This window comes from Mixophyes fleayi, chromosome 1 (assembly GCF_038048845.1).
Source record: "Mixophyes fleayi isolate aMixFle1 chromosome 1, aMixFle1.hap1, whole genome shotgun sequence".
Classification (NCBI taxonomy): Eukaryota; Metazoa; Chordata; class Amphibia; order Anura; family Limnodynastidae; genus Mixophyes; species Mixophyes fleayi.
The window spans coordinates 207,542,991-207,554,653 of NC_134402.1; positions in this window are offsets into that span (position 1 = coordinate 207,542,991).

The window sequence follows — 11,663 nt, forward strand, 5'->3', positions numbered from 1 at the left end:
CTGTTCAAGACCTTGAACGTCCCACTAGATACGTGTTTATTTAATTAATAATTTTTCTATGTCCCAAAAGAGGCTGCCTCCTTACGTGGAAGAGGTGTTTATGTGGGATTGAACATATTTACATTCATACAATACTGTATTGAGCGTCATTGTTTAGCTCTTGTGTTTGATATTTCATTGTTACTGGTTTTTGTTGTAAACAGGCAGCTAATCAGATTGTATTCTTTTACGTTAATAAAAATGTGGAGAAACTCAGGCAGGATTACTAAAAGGTCAGATTGGTGTAAAAAAAATATTTAATGAAAATGTAAATGCATTAGCATCTCCATCAGATCTAGACTGTCTCTTTTGGGACATAGAAAAATGATTAATTAAAGAAACACATATCTGGTGGGACATTCAAGGTCTTGAACAGTATATAGCTGTTGACCCTATCCCTAGCGGACTACGTATCAACAAATCCCCTACTTTTGAAACAGATAATGTGGAGTTCATGAAAGACTGGGATCAGGCCTTACATGAATGCAAACATTCATTATGTTGTGTGTAGAAACAAACGTATTTTATCTATATCTGGAGTTAATTAATTTAGTAACACTTTGGTCTTATCCCTAAATGAAATGCCCCAAGTACCTTACCTAAGTACTATCTAGTCGCCACATATATGCACTTTATATTTATTTACCCACAAACCTTATGAATTTTATTGTTATATAGTACCATATATTTGTTGTGCTTAATAACTTCCACAAATACTTTGAAATTTAAATTTTCCCTTAACCATAATGGCCACCGCATATCTCCTTTTATGGAGATCCATGCCCATACTTATAAATGTACTTTCTCTTAGCCTATCAACACCCACTGTTCCTCTAGGACAGGGGTCCTCAAACTTTTTAAACAGGGGGCCAGTTCCCTGTCCCTCAGACCGTTGGAGGGCCGGACTATTCAATTAATAGCCCAAAACTACCCCAGCATTAAATTAAAGGTCTTGTCACCTCACCTTAAATTAATAGAGCCCAATATTAAACAGTTTCACCATCAACCAACAAATAAATTAATAGCACCGACCATTAAATAATAAGCTCCGACCCACAGTCCATCTTTAAATTAATAGCCTACCTCCCACCCAAATTACAGTAGAGACCCCCCAGCAATAAATTCATAGCATTTATGTTAAATATACCTATTTCCTGCAACCATCACTGCCATTAAATAATTCATATTCATATTTACATTCACCCCAAAAAATCCCCACATTCAAATTATACCATACCCCCATACCACCCAAGGATTAAGTAAAAGGTCCCATTACCCCATCCTAAATTAACATCCCCACTATTAAATTAAATTGCCCCACCATCACCCACAAAAATATAATAACACTTACTAAATAACTAGCCCCAACCTACACTCCATCATTAAAATAATTGTCTACCTCACACCCACATTATATTAAGACCCCCCCACTCACTTCCCTCACACATTATAGTAAAATAGCAGCCCCTCTTTCTGTCACATACTATAATAGTATATAAGCTCCTTCTCTCACATAGTATAATAGTAGAGAAGCCCCCCATAGTATAAGAGCACCCCACATAGTAAAATAGCATCGCAGCCCCCCACATAGTAAAATAGTATAACAGCCTCCCACATAGCAAAATAATAGTATAACAGCCCCTCACATAGCAAAAGAATAGTATAACAGCCCCCACATAACAAAATAATAGTGTAACAGCCCCCACATAACAAAATAATAGTGTAACAGCCCCCACATAGCAAAATAATAGTGTAACAGCCCCCACATAGCAAAATAATAGTATAACAGCCTCCCACATAGCAAAATAATAGTATAACAGCCCCCCCATAGCAAAATAATAGTATAACAGCCCCCCACATAGTAAAATAATAGTATAACAGCCCCCCACATAGTAAAATAATAGTGTAACAGTCCTCACATAACAAAATAATAGTGTAACAGCCCCCACACAGCAAAAGAATAGTGTAACAGCCCCACATAACAAAATAATAGTATAACAGCCCCCACATAACAAAATAATAGTGTAACAGCTAGAGATGAGCGCACTCGGATTTATGAAATCCGAGCCCACCCGAACGTTGCCGATCCGAGTCGGATCCGGGACAGATCCGGGTATTGGCGCCAAATTCAAATCTGAAACTGAGGTTCTGACTCATAATCCCGTTGTCGGATCTTGCGATACTCGGATCCTATAAATTCCCCGCTGGGTCGCCGCCATCTTCACTCGGGCATGGATCAGGGTAGAGGGAGGGTGTGTTAGGTGGTCCTCTGTCCTGCTATATCTCGTGCTGTTCAGTTCAGTGCTGTGCTGTGCTGTGCTCAGTCCAGTGGTGCTGTGTCCTGTGCTCTGTCCTTCTGAGGTCAGTGGTGCTGCTGGGTCCTGTGCTGTGTCCTGTTCAGTCCAGTGGTGCTGTGTCCTGTGCTCTGTGCTTCTAAGGGCATAGTTATTTCCCCAATATTCCCCTGTGTTTAAAAAAATAAAAAAAAGTTATTTAAAAAAATACCAAAAACTAATTTCATTTTTTTTTAATTACCACAAAATTTGCACAACCAATCCTGCAGTATAAGCTCATTGGTACTGCAATATTACCAAGTTCACACATTCAGCAGTAAAAGTCCAGTGGTACTGCAATATTACAAAGTTCACACATTCTGCAGTATCAGTCCAGTGGTGTTGTGTCCTGTGCTCTGTCCTGCTGAGTTCAGTAGTGCTGCTGGGTCCTGTGCTGTGTCCTGTTCAGTCCAGTGGTGCTGTGTCCTGTGCTCTGTGCTTCTAAGGGCATAGTTATTTCCCCATTATTCCCAAGTTTTTAAAAAATAAAAAAAAAGTTATAAAAAAAAAAATAAAAAAAAATAATTATAACCAAATTTGCAAAACCAATCCTGCAGTATAAGCCCATTGGTACTGCAATATTACCAAGTTCACACATTCAGCAGTAAAAGTCCAGTGGTACTGCAATATTACAAAGTTCACACATTCTGCAGTATCAGTCCAGTGGTGCTGTGTCCTGTGCTCTGTCCTGCTGAGTTCAGTAGTGCTGCTGGGTCCTGTGCTGTGTCCTGTTCAGTCCAGTGGTGCTGTGTCCTGTGCTCTGTGCTTCTAAGGGCATAGTTATTTCCCCATTATTCCCAAGTTTTCAAAAAATAAAAAAAAAGTTATAAAAAAAATTAAAATAAAAAATTTAAAAAAAAAGTAATTATAACCAAATTTGCAAAACCAATCCAGCAGTATAAGTCCATTGGTACTGCAATATTACCAAGTTCACACATTCTGCAGTATCTTGTGCTACATATAATGGAGACAAAAAATTTGGAGGATAAAGTAGGTAAAGATCAAGACCCACTTCCTCCTAATGCTGAAGCTGCTGCCACTAGTCATGACATAGACAATGAAATGCCATCAACGTCGTCTTCCAAGCCCGATGCCCAATCTCGTAGTACCGGGCATGTAAAATCCAAAAAGCCCAAGTTAAGAAAAAGTAGCAAAAAGAGAAACTTAAAATCACCTGAGGAGAAACGTAAAGTTGCCAATATGCCATTTACGACACGGAGTGGCAAGGAACGGCTTAGGCCCTGGCCCGTGTTCATGACTAGTGGTTCAGCTTCACCCACGGATCTTAGCCCTCCTCCTCCTCCCCCCCCTACAAAAAATGTAAGAGAGTTATGCTGTCAGCAACAAAACAGCAAACAACTCTGCCTTCTAAAGAGAAATTATCACAAATCCCCAAGGCGAGTCCAAGGGTGTTGGTGGTTGTCAAGCCTGACCTTCCCATCACTGTACGGGAAGAGGTGGCTCGGGAGGAGCCTATTGATGATGTAGCTGGCGCTGTGGAGGAACTTGATGATGAGGATGGTGATGTGGTTATTGTAAATGAGGCACCAGGGGGGGAAACAGCTGATGTCCATGGGATGAAAAAGCCCATCGTCATGCCTGGTCAGAAGACCAAAAAATGCACCTCTTCGGTCTGGAGTTATTTTTATCCAAATCCAGACAACCAATGTATGGCCATATGTAGCTTATGTAAAGCTCAAATAAGCAGGGGTAAGGATCTTGCCCACCTAGGAACATCCTCCCTTATACGTCACCTGAATAACCTTCATAGTTCATTGGTTAGTTCAGGAACTGGGGCTAGGACCCTCATCGGTACAGGGACACCTAAATCCCGTAGTCCAGTTGGATACACACCAGCAACACCCTCCTCGTCAACTTCCTCCACAATCTCCATTAGATTCAGTCCTGCAGCCCAAGTCAGCAGCCAGACTGAGTCCTCCTCAATACGGGATCCATCCGAGGAATCCTTCAGCGGTACGCCTACTACTGCCACTGCTGCTGTTGCTGCTGTTATTCGGTCATCTTCCCAGATGGGAAGTCGTAAGACCGCTAAGTCTTTCACAAAACAATTGACCATCCAACAGTCGTTTGCCATAACCACAAAATACGATAGTAGTCACCCTATTGCAAAGCGTATAACTGCAGCTGTAACTGCAATGTTGGTGTTAGACGTGCGCCCAGTATCCGCCATCAGTGGAGTGGGATTTAGAGGGTTGATGGAGGTATTGTGTCCCCGGTACCAAATCCCGTCGAGATTACACTTCACTAGGCAGGCGATACCAAAAATGTACAGAGAAGTACGATCAAGTGTCCTCAGTGCTCTAAAAAATGCGGTTGTATCCACTGTCCACTTAACCACGGACATGTGGACAAGTGGTTCTGGGCAAACGAAGGACTATATGACTGTGACAGCCCACTGGGTAGATGCATCCGCTTCCGCAGCAACAGCAACAGCTGCATCAGTAGCAGCATCTACAAAATGGCTGCTCGTGCAAAGGCAGGCAACATTGTGTATTACAGGCTTTAACAAGAGGCACAACGCTGACAACATATTAAAGAAACTGAGGGAAATTATCTCCCAGTGGCTTACCCCACTTAGACTCTCATGGGGATTTGTGGTGTCAGACAATGCCAGTAACATTGTGCGGGCATTAAATATGGGCAATTTCCAGCACGTCCCATGTTTTGCCCACACCATTAATTTGGTGGTGCAGCATTACCTCAAGAGTGACAGGGTTGTGCAGGAGATGCTTGCGGTGGCGTGCAAAATTCCTGGACACTTTCGGCATTCAGCCAGTGCCTACCGCAGACTAGAGGCACATCAAAAAAGCATGAACCTGCCCTGCCATCACCTCAAACAAGAGGTTGTGACGCGCTGGAACTCCACCCTCTATATGCTGCAGAGGATGGAGGAGCAGCAAAAGGCCATTCAGGCCTACACAGCCACCTACGACATAGGCAAAGGAGTGGGGATGCGCCTCAGTCAAGCGCAGTGGAGACTGATTTCCGTGTTGTGCAAGGTTCTGCAGCCATTTGAACTTGCCACTCGAGAAGTCAGTTCCGACACTGCCAGCTTGAGTCAGGTCATTCCCCTGATCAGGCTGTTGCAGAAGCAGCTGGAGAAAGTGAGGGAAGAGCTGGTAAGCCATTGCGATTACACCAAGCATGTAGCTCTTGTGGATGTAGCCCTTCGTACGCTTTGCCAGGATCCGAGGGTGGTCACTCTTTTAAAGTCAGAGGAATACATTCTGGCCACCGTGCTCGATCCTCGGTTTAAAGCGTATGTTGTGTCTCTGTTTCCGGCGGACACAAGTCTACAGCGGTGCAAAGGTCAGGAGATTGTCCTCTGAAGAGGACCGTGACATGCCAACAGCTCCACCCTCATTTTCTTCCACATCTATGGCTGCGAGGAAAAAGCTCAGTTTTCCTAAAAGAGCCGCTGGCGGGGATGCTGAGAACATCTGGTCCGGACTGAAGGACCTGCCAACCATTGCAGACATGTCTACTCTCGCTGCATTGGATGCTGTCACAATAGAAAAAATTGTGGATGATTACTTTGCTGACACCATCCAAGTAGATATGTCAGACAGTCCATATTGTTACTGGCAGGAAAAAAAGGCAGTTTGGAAGCCTCTGTACAAACTGGCTCTATTTTACCTGAGTTGTCCCCCCTCCAGTGTGTACTCGGAAAGAGTTTTTAGTGCAGCGGGGAACCTGGTCAGTGAGCGGCGAAGGAGGTTGCTTCCTCATAACGTTGAAAAAATGATGTTTATAAAAATGAATAATCAATTCCTCAATGAAGTACAGAACTGCCCTCCAGATAGTACAGAGGGACCTGTGGTTCTGAAGTCCAGCGGGGACGAATTGATAATGTGTGAGGAGGAGGAAGTACACACTGTAGGGGGAGAGGAATCAGAGGTTGAGGATGAGGACGACATCTTGCCTCAGTAGAGCCTGTTTAGTCTGTACAGGGAGAGATGAATAGCTTTTTTGGTGTGGGGGCCCAAACAAACCAATCATTTCAGCTAAAGTTGTTTGGTATGCCCTGTCGCTGAAATGATTGGTTTGTTAAAGTGTGCATGTCCTATTTCAACAACATAAGGGTGGGTGTGAGGGCCCAAGGACAATTCCATCTTGGAACTTTTTTTTTGGCATTATATGACCAATCAACAGTCGTTTGCCATGTTCAAAAAGTAAAACCAAATTTAAACAAATTCAAGAAATTAAACCAAAAGTAAAATGCCCTGTCATGATTTAAAACAAGAGGTATTGACGTGCTCTAAAACTACTGTATTGTTGTTTATATTTTATAAACACTACACTTGAAAGCTTGAGTCTTTCAATGAAAAAGTAACTGTCCATTGCACGAATATTTGCAACAGGGACAATTTTAGGGTTAAGAAAGTCAACTAATAACACAGCCCCCACACAGCAAAAGAATAGTGTAACAGCCCCCACATAACAAAATAATAGTATAACAGCCCCCCACAGAGCAAAATAATAGTGTACCAGCCCCACATAACAAAATAATAGTGTAACAGCCCCCACATACTAAAATAATAGTGTAACAGCCCCCACATAACAAAGTAATAGTGTAACAGCCCCCACATAACAAAATAATAGTGTAACAGTCCCCCACATAGCAAAATAATAGTGTAACAGTCCCCACATAGCAAAATAATAGTGTAACAGCCCCCCCCCTCACACTTACACTTACCTTGTTGGAGTCATGCTCTATTGAAGTCTTCTCTGCTGCATCGCCGCGCACACATGGGACAGCACCTGTCATGTGGTGCTTGTCCCATGTGGCATTCTGCTTGAACGGGACTGGAGGAGGCCAAGTATGGGAGGAGGGGAGCCCTCTGATTCTTATTTTTACAATTTTTTTTTTTACTCCTCGCCGCGGCGCCGGCCCCGTTCTGTCCCCCCCCCCCCCTCGTTGGAAAATTCCAGTCAGCGCAATGACCAATCCGCCCCTGTTCGGCGGGCCACATAAATGGCCTCCGCGGGCCGCAAGAGTCCGTACTTTGAGGACCCCTGCTCTAGGGCATCATCTAAAAAGCCCTTTCACCACTGCACAATCACGAATGTACTAATATACTAATTTCACCATAAGGTGTCATTTTTTTAAAATGGCGGCCAGCGGCGCTCTGCGCATGCGCTGTGACGTCATTTGCCCGCGATTTTAGTGCAAAATGGCGCTACACACCCCTATATAAAGGGCATAGTTTTTAATATCACCTAATTCCTCCTGATGTAGTTCAAACTGAACGAAACACGTTGAGGCCCACAACTGTACTATCTGAGACCCTGTTTCACTGATCTACCCTGGGAGTAACAAATTAAGATATCACCCATTCCTGAGCTTTTGTATGGAGCCTATAGAGGGACATCTTTAACTTCCTCCAGGCATATGACTACCAGTGATCTCGCCTGCATATTATACAGATAAGCTTATATTTATTATCTTCATTGTGAGTTTGCATTTTATATTTTTAATCTGCTGAATAAATTATTTGCAAAAATACTACACCATATGGCTTTCTTATATCTTTCCTACTATTGAGCAGTGATGCAGCACTTATTAATAGAACATACTATATTTGCATCTTGTCTCTGCGAGCAAAGGAAATCACCACCTGGGATGACTGAGGAGCCTATATACAGAAAAGCTGTTATTTTACTTATTTCTGGTACGCACACTACTATACTATTAATCTGCACAGTGTCTCACCTAATTTGCTGATATATGCTGCTATATGCTGATATCCACCTGCATTACTACTTTTCTCTGGACTCTCTGAGCTTACTGACTATATATACACAATTATCTCTTTTTACACCTGAAGGCGCCGTCCTTCCATAACTTATCATTTTGATACCTCTTTTCGGTCTAACCATCCGATATTGGAGACTTGGCTGCCACACATATTTGTGGAGGTGTTTTGTTTATGTTTTATGTTTGTTTATATCTTTGTATATTATCACTTTTTGATTATCATTGTATTTATTATCCATACATTGGGTAAAGCGCCAATCTGATATTGTGTTCTATTTCATATATATATATATATATATATATATATATATATATGTGTGTGTGGGTATGTGTATATATGTATATATATATATATGTATATATATATATATATAAATATATATATATATATATATATATATATATATATATATATATATATAATATTATAAGGGCACAGTCGTCCTATACTAAGGTTGCATCTAATAAACGACATTCTGCCATTAGAAATCTGTGAGAGGGGGTCATGGTGTTTGAGGGTCTACATTTTAAAATGTATTAAAGCTATTAGGCTGAAATTTGACATGCGAATGGAGAACTGTCCACAGGTGCCACATGCCAAATTTCAGAAAAAAAGAATAAAAAATGACAAAATAGGAATAATCTAAACTCGCTGTTTTTTCCCACTTCCTGTTTTGCAAAAGTCGCCGTTTTTCTGGGTTTTTTGGGAGAGCGTAACTCTGTGTACAGGGTGTTTAAAGACCTGGGGTTTGTTTTGTAAGAAAGCTATTAGGACTGAGGAGTTCTTTTGAGGGTTTAAAATTTTGAGACATTTACAGTTATTTTATAATTTGGTAAAACATGCCCCATTTTAAAGATAGAGGATTTCATAATGTTCCGCATGTCAGATAGAGGTGTGTGCTGGGTGTACTCAGACTGGCTTCACTTGCGAGCACAAACATGGCTGACTGACCCTCTCGCTAAGAAGTTTCCTTTTCTGAGCAGGAGAAATTAGCCATATTTGTCGGTAACGGAAAATAACTGGAGTCTTGGGGCTGAGGGGAAAACACATTAGCATTTTTAGCCCTGGCACGGCTCTCACTGTAAAGTTTAATTGGTTCATGTGGTGCCAGAGGCAGCTGTAACAGAGCCGTTTAAGCCTCCCGCCCCTCAGTGACGTCAGTTAAAGTATAAAGTATTAACAAGAAGGGAGTCTGGGAACTTGCATCTGCCCGGCAAAAATAATGTCAGGCAACAATCGGCCGAGCTTCTGCACTGAAGAAGAGGGACAGTGAGAACAAGCAGCCCAGACTGCGCTCGACCGACACTCTGCCTTCACCACATATTTCTAGACGTGATCACATCTACCCGCAGCCTGAACTTTCACTGTTTCCCCTCTATCCCAGCCCCGCAACCAAGACCTACCGTGCTCTCCATCCAGATTGCAGGATATGGGGAGTCTGCGCTTCCCTAGTGGTAAGGAAGAGGCTGCCGGGGAGAAGAGAGGGGGAGAGTCCCACACCCCCAATAAAGAAATGGACAAATGGAGAGGTCTCCCAGCGCAAAGAGAGAAAGATGGGATAGGATAGAGTAGAACAAGCACAGCAGAGAAAATTCAAAAGTGATTGCTAAAAAGGCATTTATGGATTTATAAACATATGTAAATACATGCAATGTCAAACAGAGATACTAGGTCTAGGACAAGGTCTCAAGTACTGACCTAAGCAGAAGTGTCAGGCGCATGAAGAGATCACATAAAAAGGAATCATAATGTAGTGAAGTTTCCCAACTCCGGAGAGTTCGTCCCAGATGGTACTGGGCTATATGGGACACAGAAAGTGAAGTGGTCTGCCAAAGAATCTGCAGCCACTCCAAATTAGCTGGAATGGAAGTTTCTAAAAAACAAACAAACTGAGAAGCTGTAGTCTGCTCACATATCTGTGAAGGGTAGGTAGTGCACTTACCTTCCTCCCCAGGTCGACTTGTGTGGATGTCTCAGTCTTAATTGCTCTATCCGCAGGCACTGTCCCTCTGGACCTGTTGTATCAGTCTGATGAGTCCGCATGTCCGCCTCGGATAGCGCCGGCAGTCCTGTCTCCAAAATAAGGCTGGTCCCGGAGAGGTGTCCTGGAGTATAAGAGTCCTATAAGCGAGAAGTCTTTACAAAAAGCGCCTACGGCTGGAGATGATAGGCGAAAGCCCGCTGGGATGGTATGGTTGGTGAGCGCATGCGCCAATAGGCGGGTCAGTGCTTCAGTCTCCGATAAGATATGTAAGTGCAGGTAGTGTCCACTGATAAAGTGTAATAAAGGTGTCAAGCCTACGCGTTTCACCCCGATAGGGGCTTCCTCAGGGATAATGTTTAACAATGATTGTATGGGGGTAAAAGACAGCCCTTATGAACTGGTCTCCAGGCAGGAAGACATTCCTAATAGGTCAGCTATTCTGATGGACAGGCAGCTGATCCCTCCCATAGTACTTTCCTGAGTCAATGTGATTAAAAATCCAAGTTGTGATGGATAGATGAAAAGACAGATGTGGATGAGGTATAAACACCAAATCCATATAGTGCAATGTAATAAAACCAATAATCAATTGGGAAAAGCACATACAAATAAAAATAAATAAGTGTAAAGAATAAATATAGGCAATCCATTTGCTTGACATTTTTACTTTAATAATGATTACATCCGATATGCTTTATTATTATATTACAATGAACTAGTTTATTTTTTACTTTTGCTGGTGGAACATATTCTAATTTTATGTATATATATTGCTTACAGCTTTATTCTCACACTCTCTGTGCATTCGGTTTACACTACTGAGCAGATTACTGGGAAATATTTTATTAGTAAAGACTTGTTGGCTTTATGTATCCTTGAATTGTTGTTAAAAGTCAGCTTAGGCCTTATAAGGGAATGTAACGGCAAACATTTCTCACTGCAAACCAAACTAAGCAGAAGCTTCTACACCAATGTATTTGAAATATATTGTTCTACTTTTTCATGAAGTTGCTATACTGTCTCTTTCTAAGACACTGAGACCCTAAACTATGATAAAGGTTGTGACAGGATGGACCGCCTATGCCACCCTGTCTGTTGTTGCTGGGAACCAGCTGGGCTTACTTTGCCACCGTTCCCTTTTGTTATCCCAAAAGCACCCTCTTGCTGCAGTAGGAGGGGCTTATAATGCTGCCACCACTGAGCTCCTTCTATGGCGCTCAGAACTACGTTCCTTCTGGGTCACTGACGTTGCTAGTGTAACTCGTTGCTGGTGTATCCGGACTGGTAACTCCGGACCTCTTACTATGGATCCGGGTTGCTGTGAATGGATCCCCTGGCCTATCACATGGATCAGGCTGCATGGGTAGCAGGAAGAGCCGTGGTTCCCAGGAAAAGCTTGGGTGCAAACCTCAGACACACCCGGAGAACAGATTAGATTTGGGTCTAATCTGTAGATCACAGGAATACAGCGATATTGAAGATGTTTCCAAGCAGGTCTTTGAAGCAAAATGGTTTATTTTCTCTCAC